General features: G+C 44.3%; 1 long non-coding RNA gene across 1 annotated transcript; it reads left to right on the top strand.

Moving 5' to 3' along the window:
* The first annotated feature begins 2,869 nt into the window (after nucleotides 1-2,869).
* Nucleotides 2,870-8,437, top strand: LOC308470194. The gene is made up of 3 exons (XR_013982246.1): nucleotides 2,870-2,985; nucleotides 5,103-5,225; nucleotides 6,469-8,437. It is a non-coding gene; the product is annotated as an uncharacterized lncRNA (long non-coding RNA).
* The last annotated feature ends 5,481 nt before the right edge of the window (nucleotides 8,438-13,918 follow it).

The raw sequence follows: 13,918 nt of genomic DNA, 5'->3' as shown, positions 1-13,918 counted from the left end.
TTGGTCTTTTGTGAGCTGAGACTTGAGGCAGCCCTGACAACATCCTTTCAGTTCAGTTCTTCTAGCAGGTCAGACAAACTTCCTGAACATGCGCACACAGAAGGTTTCAAGTTACACTTTTCACAAAGACTTCTCCAGCCTGTGAACGTCCTGGGAAATTCTTCTTTCCCACAGATAGGCACATCATGTGATGTCAACAGTCTGGCTGTCTGCAGCGGTGATGTTTCCATATACTGACAAGCACCACACATTGAGAGCCAGCGTGGTGTAGTGGTTAAGAGTGGTAGACTCGTAATCTGGTGAACCAGGTTCGCTTCCCCGCTCCTCCACATGCAGCTGCTGGGTGACCTTGGGCCAGTCACACTTCTCTGAAGTCTCTCGGCCTCACTCACCTCTCAGAGTGTTTGTTGTGGGGGAGGAAGGGAAAGGAGAATGTTAGCCGCTTTGAGACTCCTTAGGGTAGTGATAAAGCAGGATATCAAATCCAAACTCCTCCTCCTCCTCTTCTTCTACCTCATGTTGCGTCCACTTCAGGTTACGTGTTTTCATGTTGCGTCCCATGGCAACCCGGAAGTACCGGAATGGGTTACTTCCGGGGTTTGCCGCTCGTGCATGTGCAGACACACTAAACCGTGCCACGTGCGTGCGCAGACGCAGCACTTCGGCTTGCGTCAGTTCCTTGGTATGGACGGGCCTCTGGAACGGATCCCATCCATAATGCGAGGTTCCACTGTACACCTCCTTCTGGCAGCTCCTGCTGGTGCCAAATGCATTGTTCTGCTTTCCTTTGGTGCATATCAGAGAGGCCAAGAGAGGCCGGTCTTGTTGTCTGGGCAACCCAGGACCTCCATACACCCTGCCCAGGCTTGTGCCCCAGGGAGGTCACTTTAAAGAACTAAACGGCCTCAACCCAGTATACCTGAAGGAGCATCTCCACCCTCATCATTCAGCCCGGACACTGAGGTCCAGCGCCGAGGGCCTTCTGGCAGTTCCCTCACTGCGAGAAGTAAGGTTACAGGGAACCAGGCAGAGAGCCTTCTTTGTAGTGGCGCCCGCCCTGTGGAATGCCCTCCCACCATATGTCAAGGAAATAAAGAACTATCTGACTTTTAGAAGACATCTGAAGGCAGCTCTGTATAGGGAAGTTTTTAATGTTTGATTCTATTTTTAATATTTTGTTGGGAGCCGCCCAGAGTGGCTGGGGAAACCCAGCCAGATGGGCGAGGTATAATTAATAAATTACTCCTCCTCCTCCTCCTCCTCCTCCTCCTCCTCCTCCTCCTACTACTTTGGTGCTGCTAATGCAGCCATTTGACATCACCCCTGGAGGCGCACTCCATTGTCACTCAAGACAGACAGGTACAAACCGCAAGTCAAAGTTAATTAAAGACAATCTGTGGTATGTACACAGCCAGACTGAAAGTTTTGTGCTCCCTGCCCCCCAAAGCAATATGAAAAAGTCTCCTGGGCTGTGGATTCCCACTTTCACTGTTGTTGAGACTCACCAGAAAGCTGGTTGCAAAGGACAGAAAACTGTCCGTGGCACATTTTGCTACCTTTTCTCTTTGTTGGTGTAATGAAGTTGATGGTAGGAGACTCAGTCAGGGTTGGGTGAAGGTAGAGGAACAGAAAATGTAGGCCTGGGAGGAGTCCTGGCTTGAGGAAGAAGGCCCTCCTTACAGAACCCAGTTTGTATAATGTGAACCCAGCTGGGCAGATTCAGAAACTTTAAAAAAGAACATTAGGTACGTTCAAGAACTACAACCACGCCACATTCTTGCAAATCACTAGATGCTTCCTTGATCTAGTACTGCACAGTGCGTTCAGATTAAGCCGGTCTCGTTACACCCACCTCAGCGAGGCTGCTAATCGCCTCCAGCTATTAATTAATAACCCAAGATCACAGCATCTTTCCAATAGTTCCTGGACTTTCATGCAGGGTCAAGATGTCCCTCACCTGGCTAGTCCTCGCTCTCTGAGGACATCTATCTCCAATAACACATATAATTCTGTATCTTATCAGAGACTCTTTCAAGTAGCCAAAACCACAATTCCTGCTCAGCCTTCTTAATACTGAGAAATACCAAGCCATAGTTTGACCCGCTTTCCTGATGCATGGAAAAAAGGAAATACTTGTTTCTTTCAAAAATTTCATTCTGTTTAGGCATGCAGGATTTCTCTTTTTTTAAAAAAAATATATATGATATTTATTGAGAATTTTAAAGTTACAAAGAAAGAAAAGACAAGAGAAGGAGAAAAAGAGAGAAAGAAGTAGATAAACATAACAATTAAGCAGGATTTCTCAAATTTATCCATCATTTCTTTAAGTTTTGTATTTTCACACACACACACACACACACACACACACACCCCCCAGGAACAGAAAGAGCTTCTTTTATTTATACTTTTCAAATTTATACATTTCACTAGTTTTATACATTTCACTAATTTTACATTCATTTTGACATTTCAAAACTTAACTTCCATCCCCCTCTCTCTGCAGTTCCTTAAATTTGTTTTGAATATCTTCTGCATATTCAAATTACCTTAATTTACTCATTTATTCATCTTCTTCAAATACATACTCTTCTAAAACGAAAGGTTGTTACAATAATCCTGCCAGCGTTTTATTCTGTTTATAATTTATCTGTAAATATTCCATAAACCATTTCCTACAGCAAAGTTATTATTAATGCCCGGTGCCGCCTCTTCACACAACAAAATGGATTATTTGATCCTATCACTTTTGTCTTCTGATTCTCTTGCTGCTAAGTAGACCTCATACTTTTATCTGCTGGCTTAATCCACCAGCTGCCCACGGTGTGTGTTTTTCTAAAAACCCACCTTCTAGCAGGGAGACTTTATCAGGCATCTCTTTTTCCGCCTTTATGAAAATTTCCACCAACTGAGAAGGAGCTTCCAGCATGGTCCGGGCCCTTCTTTTTGCCACCTTTGTGCTGCTTTGCCTAGATCTGAGCCTGGCAGGTAAGTCTCATTCCAGTGTAATCGTTTACATTGAATTGCATTTGCCATTTTAGTCCTCAGTTTGGAGAGGTCCTGTGAGAGCTCTTCACAGTCTCTTTTTGTTTTGAACTATAATAATAATAATAAAAGGGACACGGGTGGAGCTGTGGGTTAAACCACAGAGCCTAGGGCTTGCTGATCAGAAGGTTGGTGGTTCGAATCCCCACAACGGGGTGAGCTTCCTGTTGTGGAAGCGAACATACGCCAGCTCCCTTGGCTGGTAAAGCGAGATGAGCACCGCAACCCCAGAGTCATCTGCGACTGGACCTAATGGTTAGGAGTCCCTTTACCTTTACCTATAATAATAATAATTTTATTATTTATACCCCACTCATCTGGCAGGTTTTCCCCAGCCACTCTGGGCGGCTAAGCATTTCCACGTCCAAAACATTTCTACGTGGGTTTGTGATTTTCCTCATGGAAATTCATAGAATAGAATGGTCATGTCAGAAGGGACCATGGGGGTCATCTAGCCCAACCCCCTGCAATGCAGGATTTTTTTGCCCAACGTGGGCCTCAAACCCAACACCCTGGAATTTAGAATCACATGCTCTACAAACTGAGCTATCCCTTCAGTCATCATCGCTAAAATTTGCCAGCATTTTAGTGTGCATTTCTTTAAATATTGTTGTTGCTTAGTCATTTAGTCGTGTCCTACTCTTCGTGACCCCATGGACCAGAGCATGCCAGGCACTCCTGTCTTCCACTGCCTCCCGCAGTTTGGTCAAACTCATGCTGGTGGCTTCGAGAACACCGTCCGACCATCTTGTCCTCTGTCGTCCCCTTCTCCTTGTGCCCTCCATCTTTCCCAACATCAGGGTCTTTTCCAGGGAGTCTTCTCTTCTCATGAGGTGGCCAAAGTATTGGAGCCTCAGCTTCACAATCTGTCCTTCCAGTGAGCACTCAGGGCTGATTTCCTTCAGAATGGAGAGTTTTGATCTTCTTGCAGTCCATGGGACTCTCAAGTGTCTCCTCCAGCACCATAATTCAAAAGCATCAATTCTTTGGCGATCAGCCTTCTTTCTGGTCCAGCTCTCACTTCCATACATCACTACTGGGAAAACCATAGATTTAACTATACGGACCTTTGTTGGCAAGGCAATTTTGGCCAATATAGGCATTTTTGCAAATCAAGTTTCCCGGTTATAATGCATTTTATATGTTGTTTTTCACTTAATATTTAAGTGCAAACCGAACCAAATATCTCAACACACACTAGATGCAGCCAACTTCAATTTTGCCAACATATCTTCTCAACAGGAACTGCCTTCTCGACAGATCTAGCTGTAGGATATTGTTACATGCACACTTCCCTTCTTCAAGTGTGACCCTAAAATTCTGCCAGATCTTCGTCTCAGCTTTTCCACCTAGAGACAAACTTTGCTAAGTCAGGACTGCTGGTATTTCACCCAGAAGGAGCACGTTCCATAGTGAAAATAAACATGCAAAAAAGTGCATTATACATGGGGAAGCGGCTTACCAAAAAATGTATACACATACAGTATTAAGATAAATAAGCACCAAAACGATAATGGGGGGGGGGGATTGCCAACAGATGTGGTAATGTGGAAAATAGAACTTAAGGTTGGAAAAATGAGAGCTGGAGAGAAACCAACATTGACAGATTTGCCCAATGTGTGAAATGGCTTCATGTTAGGTAAAGGTAAAGGACCCCTGGACGGTTAAGTCCAGTCAAAGGCGACTGTGGGGTTGCGGTGCTCATCTCGCTTTCCGGCGTTTGTCCATAGACAGCTTTCCAGGTCATGTGGCCAGCAGGACTAAACCGCTTCTGGTGCAACGGGACAGTGTGACGAGTGCCAGAGCACTCACGGAAACGCTGTTTACCTTCCTGCCACAGCGGTACCTATTTATCTACTCGCACTGGCGTGCTTTCAAACTGCTAGGTTGGCAGGAGCTGGGAAAGAGCAACGGGAGCTTACCCCGTCGTGGGGATTCGAACCGCCAACCTTCCAATCGGCAAGCCCAAGAGGCTCAGTGGTTTAGACCACAGTGCCACCCGCGTCCCCACCTTAAACCCAAACGACAGGGTATCTCACCTGCACTGCTTCCTGTGACAGAGCGCACCAGATGCTACAGCTGTCTCATGAACTACCCTGGATCTGGGTGCGTAACTGGAGGAAAGGCATGTTCGGCTGACCTAGACAGAGGACAGAATTGTATAACGCTCCATTTTTTCCACGGTAAGTCGTGGTCCCGTGACCACACGTTCTTTCTTCCGAATGGGCATTTTGTTCATTTGTTGCCCCGTCACGAGGCAACTGTCTCGCTTTGCCAAATGGTAGAGCCAGCTGTGGAGCAGGTTAGATAGATAAGATAAAGATTTATTCATATTAGCCAATGGCCATAGCAACAGTAAAACATTACAGTATATGCAGAAGAGGAAATTTGATATAAGAGCACTGAATCATTGATATGTCCTGAATCAGCCGTCAGTTAGTGGCCCTTATTCTGATTGCCCCTGCTATGAACCTAGCAACCTTTGCTGTTATCTGCTCATTTTGATCTGATAGAAGAAAGGACATTGTGGCAGTGGTTGAGCGCCCTGGGATGGTTAGTACGAGTGGGGTGATGATCTTGTTCCTCAGGTCTTTGTAGAGAGTACAGAACAGGAGGATGTGTGCCACCGTTTCGGTGCTACCGTCTCCACAGGGGCAAAGATATTTCTCAGGTGGGATCTTTTGGAATCGACCCTCAAGTACCGTAGATGGCAAAACATCCAGTCTTGCAAGTGTAAAAGCACGCCTGTATTTTGGGATAATACGTTTGTGCAGATATGGGGCCAGACAATCAAAATGGAGAGGTGGGAAATGAACATACCAAGGGCAGAATTTCCTTATAGTGGTCTGGAGCAGGTTTGAAAGTGTCCCGAGTAATGTGCCCCCCGCTCCCTGAGCCCTAATAACTCTCACCCACGCTCCATCCCCCACGTACCCCTCCCCCACTCGCCAGTCCCCCTTAGTAGAACCAGAGTTCAATGCAGAAGTCTCGGCCGAAGTATCCATGACGGATGGCCACCCAACCTCTGCTTAAAAACCTCCCAGGAAGGAGAGTCCACAGGAGACCATTCCATCTCCAGAATGGAGACCAGAAGCATCAGTCCCAAATCTAAACTCCGTATTTTAGTACCACCGCCCGGATAAGCCATCCATATACAGTGGTACCTCGGGTTAAGTACTTAATTCGTTCTGGAGGTCCGTTCTTAACTGTTCTTAACCTGAAGCACCACTTTAGCTAATGGGGCCTCCTGCTGCTGCCGCGCTGCCAGAGCACAATTGCTGTTCTCATCCTGAAGCAAAATTCTTAACCTGAGGTAATATTCCTGGGTTAGCGGAGTCTGTAACCTGAAGCATATGTAACCTGAGGTACCACTGTACATGCAAGGATAGCTCACCACTAGCCTCGCATTTTATTACCTTTTTGCAGGAGAACAAGAGCTGCTGCGTGCCCAAGGTTGCACCAGGCCTGGTATCGATGTCTGTGGCACAGAACAGAAAAGCGGTGACTATACCATCAAATTTGAGTGCTGCGTGGAACCGGAGATGTGCAACAGGGTTTTCTGGGAAAGCGGTACAGATTATTCCGAGGATATGGATTCGTTGTGATCAGTCTCCAAAGCAGTCAGAGAAGGACCTGTGGGTCATGCTGCTTTCCTGACACACCATCATGTGCGTGCACACACTGGCATACTCCCCCCCCCCTTCACTTAAGCTTCCCTCTTGTATGATTAGGGATGGGAGAGAAAAACGTATTTTAATGCAAACTCACCTCTCACTCATGGAAACCCCAACCTAGCTATCCTTCAAAATGCACACTTCTACAAAATTTCTCAATGCTGTTCCCCCCCCCCAAAAAAAAGCGTACCAAAAGAATGTACCATATTTTTTGCTCACTTTTTCCCTCCTAAAAAGTAAGGGGAAATGTGTGTGCATCTTATGGAGTGAATGGAGGCTGTGCAGCTATCACAGAAGCCAGAACAGCAAGAGGGATTTCTGCTTTCACTGCGCAGCGATCCCTCTTGCTGTTCTGGCTTCTGAAATTCAGAATATTTTTTTCCTTGTTTTCCTCCTCCAAAAACTAGGTACGTCTTGTGGTCTGGTGCATCTTATAGAGCAAAAAATACGGTAAATTAGGGGAGAGTGTTTTAAAAAGCACCCTTATTTTCATGGAACTAACACCAAAAATGCAGAATTCATCATGCGAAAGGCTGGGCTGGATGAATCCCTAGCCGGAATTAAGATTGCCGGAAGAAATATCAACAACCTCAGATATGCAGATGACACAACCTTGATGGCAGAAAGTGAGGAGGAATTAAATAACCTTTTAATGAGGGTGAAAAAGGAGAGCGCAAAATATGGTCTGAAGCTCAACATCAAAAAAACAAAGATCATGGCCACTGGTCCCATCACCTCCTGGCAAATAGAAGGGGAAGAAATGGAGGCAGTGAGAGATTTTACTTTCTTGGGCTCCATGATCACTGCAGATGGTGACAGCAGCCACGAAATTAAAAGACGCCTGCTTCTTGGGAGAAGGACAATGACAGGCCTAGACAGCATCTTGAGAAGTAAAGACATCACCTTGCCAACAAAGGTTCGTATAGTTCAAGCTATGGTTTTCCCAGTAGTGATGTATGGAAGTGAGAGCTGGACCAGAAAGAAGGCTGACCGCCGAAGAATTGATGCTTTTGAATTATGGTGCTGGAGGAGACTCTTGAGAGTCCCATGGACTGCAAGAAGATCAAACCTCTCCATTCTGAAGGAAATCAGCCCTGAGTGCTCATTGGAAGGACAGATCGTGAAGCTGAGGCTCCAGTACTTTGGCCACCTCATGAGAAGAGAAGACTCCCTGGAAAAGACCCTGATGTTGGGAAAGATGGAGAGCACAAGGAGAAGGGGCGACAGAGGACGAGATGGTTGGATAGTGTTTTCGAGGTTACCAGCATGAGTTTGACCAAACTGCGGGAGGCAGTAGAAGACAGGAGTGCCTGGTGTGCTCTGATCCACGGGGTCACGAAGAGTAGGACACGACTAAACGACTAAACAACAACAACAACACCAAAAATGCATTTTATTAGGGGAAATTGCTTGTAAATAAAATGCACATGAAGACAAAAAAATCATATGAAGACAAAACTGCATATGGAGACAAAAATGCATATGAAGTTTTGTTCACTCAAAAAACAAAACAAAAGCAAACTATTGTGGGAATGGGGACAACTGAATTTAAGATTGGGAAAATGACAAAGGGAGAGAAACCCAAACTTGGTTGATTTGTCCACTCCTATAACAACATTTCACTGAGACCAGACGAATGAATTATCTGCCAGAAAATCTCATAGCCTTGTGTGTATGCACCAAATAAATAAAATCCAAATAAACTACATGGTGGTCCCAAAGGAAGTCTCTGAAATGCTTTATCATTCCTGAGAAACTGCAGACTGCTTTGGAATAGCCTCAGACTTTAGCACTTGCAAAGTCAATTCCCCAATGCAGGACATTGCTTATCGACTGGATCACACTGGAGGGATTCCAGGTGATCAGTCTAGACTGTTGGCAAGCTGTGTTCACTGTCTGTTAAAGATGACTACCACAGATAATTATTGGATGCAGCAAATTCACAGACAACAGGTGTATCAACTGTTTACTATTAGCCACAATACTAGCTGGATTGGTACCTTCCAGATTTTGGACTACAAATCCTATCATGATTGGTCCAGGATGATGGGAGATGTAGTTCAGCAACACCTGGAATGTATCACGTTGGCTACACCTGCATAAGGGTCTGCTTCCTGCTTCTTGCTTCTGTACACAGCAACAAAGAAGCTAGTGAGCTACCAAAATCTGTCCTCCAGTTTCAAGGGGCTTCAGGTTTTCTGCCTGACTCTCAGGGCATCTGAGAATTTTAATGGGTGGCTGCAGTTTTGTTTTTTTAACAACTAACCTAACTGCTGCGAGGTGGCCAAGGGAGGTTTCTGTGTTTTGCTTTCATGTAAACACTTCTTGAAAGTTCTGCAGCCTCCCCTCCCTGGCTACCCACATTTCCCAATCTGAAGAGAAGCCCCTTGAGGAGAGTTACCAAGGCTTATGATGTCTTCCCCAGGGCTTTAATTGAAGCATAGACACCCAGGAGGACTGCAGAGTGCAGACCTTTGATAAGATGATTTGTAGAATGAAAGAAACATTAGTCAGCTACACGTGTGTGTGTGTGTGTGTGTGTGTGTGTGTGTCTCATTTTCAAGAACAGGAACTGTTAAGTTGTGGGTGAACATATCAGACGACACAGAGATTCTTCAAACAGCTCTTGTTTATTCACAGGCCAGAACAGAACTGAACTGAAGGGTTCAGCCAGCCTGCTTATATAGAGCTCCACTAGAACGCAACAGTAACCATTTTCTGTAACTATCCAATCACTGAACGTCACTTTCAAGCCCTTATTTGCATATGTGGACCTGAGTGAAAACTATCTACAGTATCCCCCTGCTGGCCCAGGGTGAGAACTTCAGTACATAAAAGGAACAGAGAGCATATTTAACCCCTCTCCCCTCCCCCTGTCCCACTTACAACTTCATACCAAATATAATTATTATTATTATTATTATTATTATTATTATTATTATTATTTATACCCCAGCCACTCTGGGCGGCTTCCAACCGAATATTAAAAACAGTACAGTATCAAACATTAAAAACTTCCCTAAACAGGGCAGCCTTCAGTTGTCTTTTAAAAGTAAAATAGTTGCATATTGTCCTGACATCTAATGGGAGGGCGTTCCACAGGGCGGGTGCCACTACCAAGAAGGCCCTCTGCCTGGTTCCCTGTAATCTCGCTTCTCGCAGTGAGGGAACCGCCAGAAAGCCCTCAGAGCTGAACCTCAGTGTCCGGGCTGAACGATGGGGGTGGAGACGCTCCTTCAGGTATACTGGGCCGAGGCCGTTTAGAGCTTTAAAGGTCAGCACCAACACTTTGAATTGTGCTTGGAAACATACTGGGAGCCAATGTAGGTCTTTCAAGACCAGTGTTATATGGTCTTGGAGGCCACTCCCAGTCACCACATTCTGGATTAATTGCAGTTTCCAAGTCACCTTCAATGGTAGCCCCACGTTGAACACATTGCAGTAGTCCAAGCGGGAGATAACCAGAGCATGCACCACTCTGGCAAGACAGTCTCCGGGCAGGTAGGGTCTCTCATATGACTTCCCTTCCACCCTTTTCCTGGTTCCTTTGCTTTTCTACTCCTCCACGTAATCCACATCTTTTTAATCATCCAATTTGTTATCTATAAAATACTCTATCAATTTCAACTCTGCTGGGTTTACTTGAGACCTGCTAAAGCTATGTATTTGTCTATACTGGTTCTTAAAATATTCAGTAAACAGTATTCATTCCTCCTTATATTCCCTATCTTTGTTTTCTCTTATCCTGTTCGTCAGACCAGCCAGTTCAGCATATTTGAACATTTTACACTGTCATTCTCCACCTTTGTGCCAATAAAGTTCTAGCTGCGGCAGTGGCGAATAACAACAACAACAACAACAACAACAACAACAACAACAACAACAATATAATTATATAATTATTATTACTTATTATTTATTTGTACCCCGCCCATCTGGCTGAGTTTCCCCAGCCACTCTGGGCAGCTTCCAACAAAGATTAAAAATACATTAAAATGTCACACATTAAAAACTTCCCTGAAACTCTTCTTTTTTTTAGGACTTCCATTGTTACCATCCCCAAGAGGAAAATCTCAGGTGTTTTGGGGGAAGTTTTTTCTTTAAGCATATTTTTTAATTCATTGTATAGCTTTTGAATTATGGTGCTGGAGGAGACTCTTGAGAGTCCCATGGACTGCAAGAAGATCCAACCTCTCCATTCTTAAGGATATTAGCCCTGAGTGCTCACTGGAAGGACAGATCGGGAAGCTGAGGCTCCAATACTTTGGCCACCTCATGAGAAGAGAAGACTCCCTGGAAAAGACCCTGATGTTGGGAAAGATGGAGGGCACAAGGAGAAGGGGACGAAAGAGGACGAGATGGTTGGACAGTGTTCTCGAAGCTACCAGCATGTGTTTGACCAAACTGCGGGAGGCAGTGGAAGACAGGAGTGCCTGATGTGCTCTGGTCCATGGGGTCACGAAGAGTCGGACACAACTAAACGACTAAACAACAACAACAACAAGTTCAGCTACCTGAAATATAAAATAAGCACAACAAAAACTCTGCTTTTTATTTTTATGAATATTTTCTCTCTCCCCTATGATAATGTTCTAATTAAGTTTTTTTCTTATTAATTGATAGTTATAATAGGAAACACTGGAGACATTTTAATTTTTTTGCACAAAATTAATATTGCCCTTCCCTTTGACCACAGGGATGGGTATATTTGCCACCTCCAGCTAGCTAAACTGGTCTGAACTGGCCTTCTGTTTGCAATGGAAAACTTTTTGTTTCTTTAGAGTTAATAATGGGATTAGCTTGACCCACTGAAGGTGGATCTTAAGAACAAAACACCTCCGCTAGATCTTTAACTGCTCAGCCAACACAGAATAATTCCCTTTTTAAAAAAAAGAAAGGAAGGAAGGAAGTATAGGGACATCTTGCCAGCATTCAGCTATGACAATCCAGTTCATGCCTGGCATCTTATTTTGGAGGAGGCTGGAGAAGACCAGAAGTGTTAGGATATTTCCGTTCTACCTTAAAAGGGAGCAGGCTTTGTGAGTCACAGAGTCTGCGTATTTCCTGTTCACAGGAAGTTTATGTTTTGTCTATTGCTTTCGTTTCTCTCTCTGTGCCTGAGATACTGAAGTAGGCAGTCATGTTTTCTTTGTTCTGACCAACGCTGAATAAAGTTGTAAATATGCTCTCCTGAGTGCATCTTTCGCTGTGCATTATCTGCTGATAGAGCGTGCATCAGCTCTGGAATGCGGCAAGCTATTTCTGGAGCTTGTGTCTCTAATTGCTGATACTGTATCTACGGGAGATCGATGGATCGTCCGGAGGCAACGTGGAGTCATGATGGACTTTGTCTCCCTGGCAGTATCCCAACAAGAAGATCATCTGGTGCCCAACACAAGATGTTCTAAGCACCAACCGACCTCTGCTTCCCATAAACCCACATATACACAGATGACAAAGTGCCACAAGCCAATGGCAGGAATGAACCTGGTGGACGTCTTCAAGGTGCTGAGCTGGAACTCAAGTTGTTTCAAGTCAGGAAAGGGAGCTGTGTTCCATTCACTACAAGATACTCACAACAGACAAAATGTCCTGCCATTGGTGGTACTTTCAGGGTCAGATAAGAGATATGAAACCAGGGTGCCAACTTGAATAAAATATTGGAGGGGGAGGCAGGTGAGCCCTGCCCCACATGATGGGGTGCACGCACACATGGGTATAGCCAGGATTTTTGTTAAGGGGTGACAGAATCTCAGATTTGAATTGATATGTTTAGATTTTGATTGATTTTGGGGGGCGCAACTGCCCCCCTGCCTCCTCTTGGCTACTCCCACGGACACTCACCATTTGAATGGCAACGCCCATCAACTTTGGAGGGGTGGCCCCCATTGGCGTAGCCAGGATTTATTTGGGGGGGTAGGCTTTGGGGGGGGGGCAGAACCGAGTTATCTGTGATACAATTGGTCTGTTCGTTAACTATTTATATTTATTTACTTAATTTGCTCGGGAGGGAGCTGCCCCCTTGCCTACGCCCATGGCTGACCCTCAAATATATTATTGGGGGAGCTAAAGACCCCTCAGCCCCTAGGAGTTGGCTCCTATGGATGGAATGCAGTGTACACCCTTGTGCAAATGTAGCAATGTAATTTATTGTACAAAACTCACATATACATGATAAATGATAAATTTATCATTTGCCCGATAACAAATGTTGGAAATGTAAAGAAACTGAAGGTACATTCTTTCACCTTTGGTGGACGTGCCCAAGGATTAAGGCTTTCTGGGATATGATATATAATGAATTGAAAAAGGTATTTAAATATACCTTCTTGAAGAAACCAGAGGCCTTTCTCCTGGGCATAGTCAGCCAATTGGTGCCAAAGAAGGACAGAACTTTTTTTATGTATGCCACAACGGCAGCAAGAATACTCAGTGCAAAGTATTGGAAGACACAAGATCTACCCACTCTGGAAGAATGGCAGATGAAGGTGATGGACTATATGGAACTGGCGGAAAAGAGTGGCAGAATCCGAGACCAGGGAGAAGAGTCTGTGGAAGAAGATTGGAAGAAATTTAAGGACTATCTACAAAAATATTGTAAAATTAATGAATGTTAGAATGATGTTGGATAGAAACTAAGTGGTTTTCAGCTGTAATACTATAAGGGAATATGAAAAATGGATTATTAATAGGTAAAAATTTAACGTTACAATACTTTAAGATTAAAGACTAGGATAAACAAAGAGGGTAAGGATTTGCTGAACCAACAAACTGAACTGGAATACAAAAAAGGGAGGCGTGAGGAGGTCCGGGAAATAAGCTAATGAAAAATAAGTAATGGAAAGATTGAGTTGTTTTTAGCCATTTTTATTTTTGTACTTTTTTCTTTTTGTTTTGTAACATTTTGAAAATCTTAATAATTATCTTTTATTATGGGTTGGGGGGAAAAACAAACTCACATATACATGTACAAAACTCACATATACGTACATTAGTAACGGATATGACCTCCGCTATTTTTAAGCAGCATTTGAACACAGTTTGGCATGGAGTCTACTAGTTTTGAACAGTCACTGTTGGTTTTCGGATCCCTATACCACACTTGACTCAGCGCCTGAATGAGCTTCTCTATAGTCATACAGTCTACAGCACAGAGGCGACTTTTGCATATAGCCCACAAATTCTCAATGGGATTTACGTCC

The sequence above is a fragment of the Podarcis pityusensis genome, assembly GCF_964106645.2.
Source record: "Podarcis pityusensis genome assembly, chromosome: 2".
Classification (NCBI taxonomy): domain Eukaryota; kingdom Metazoa; phylum Chordata; class Lepidosauria; order Squamata; family Lacertidae; genus Podarcis; species Podarcis pityusensis.
The sequence above is the reverse complement of the archived record's forward strand: the minus strand, read 5'-3'. Positions and strand labels throughout refer to the sequence as shown.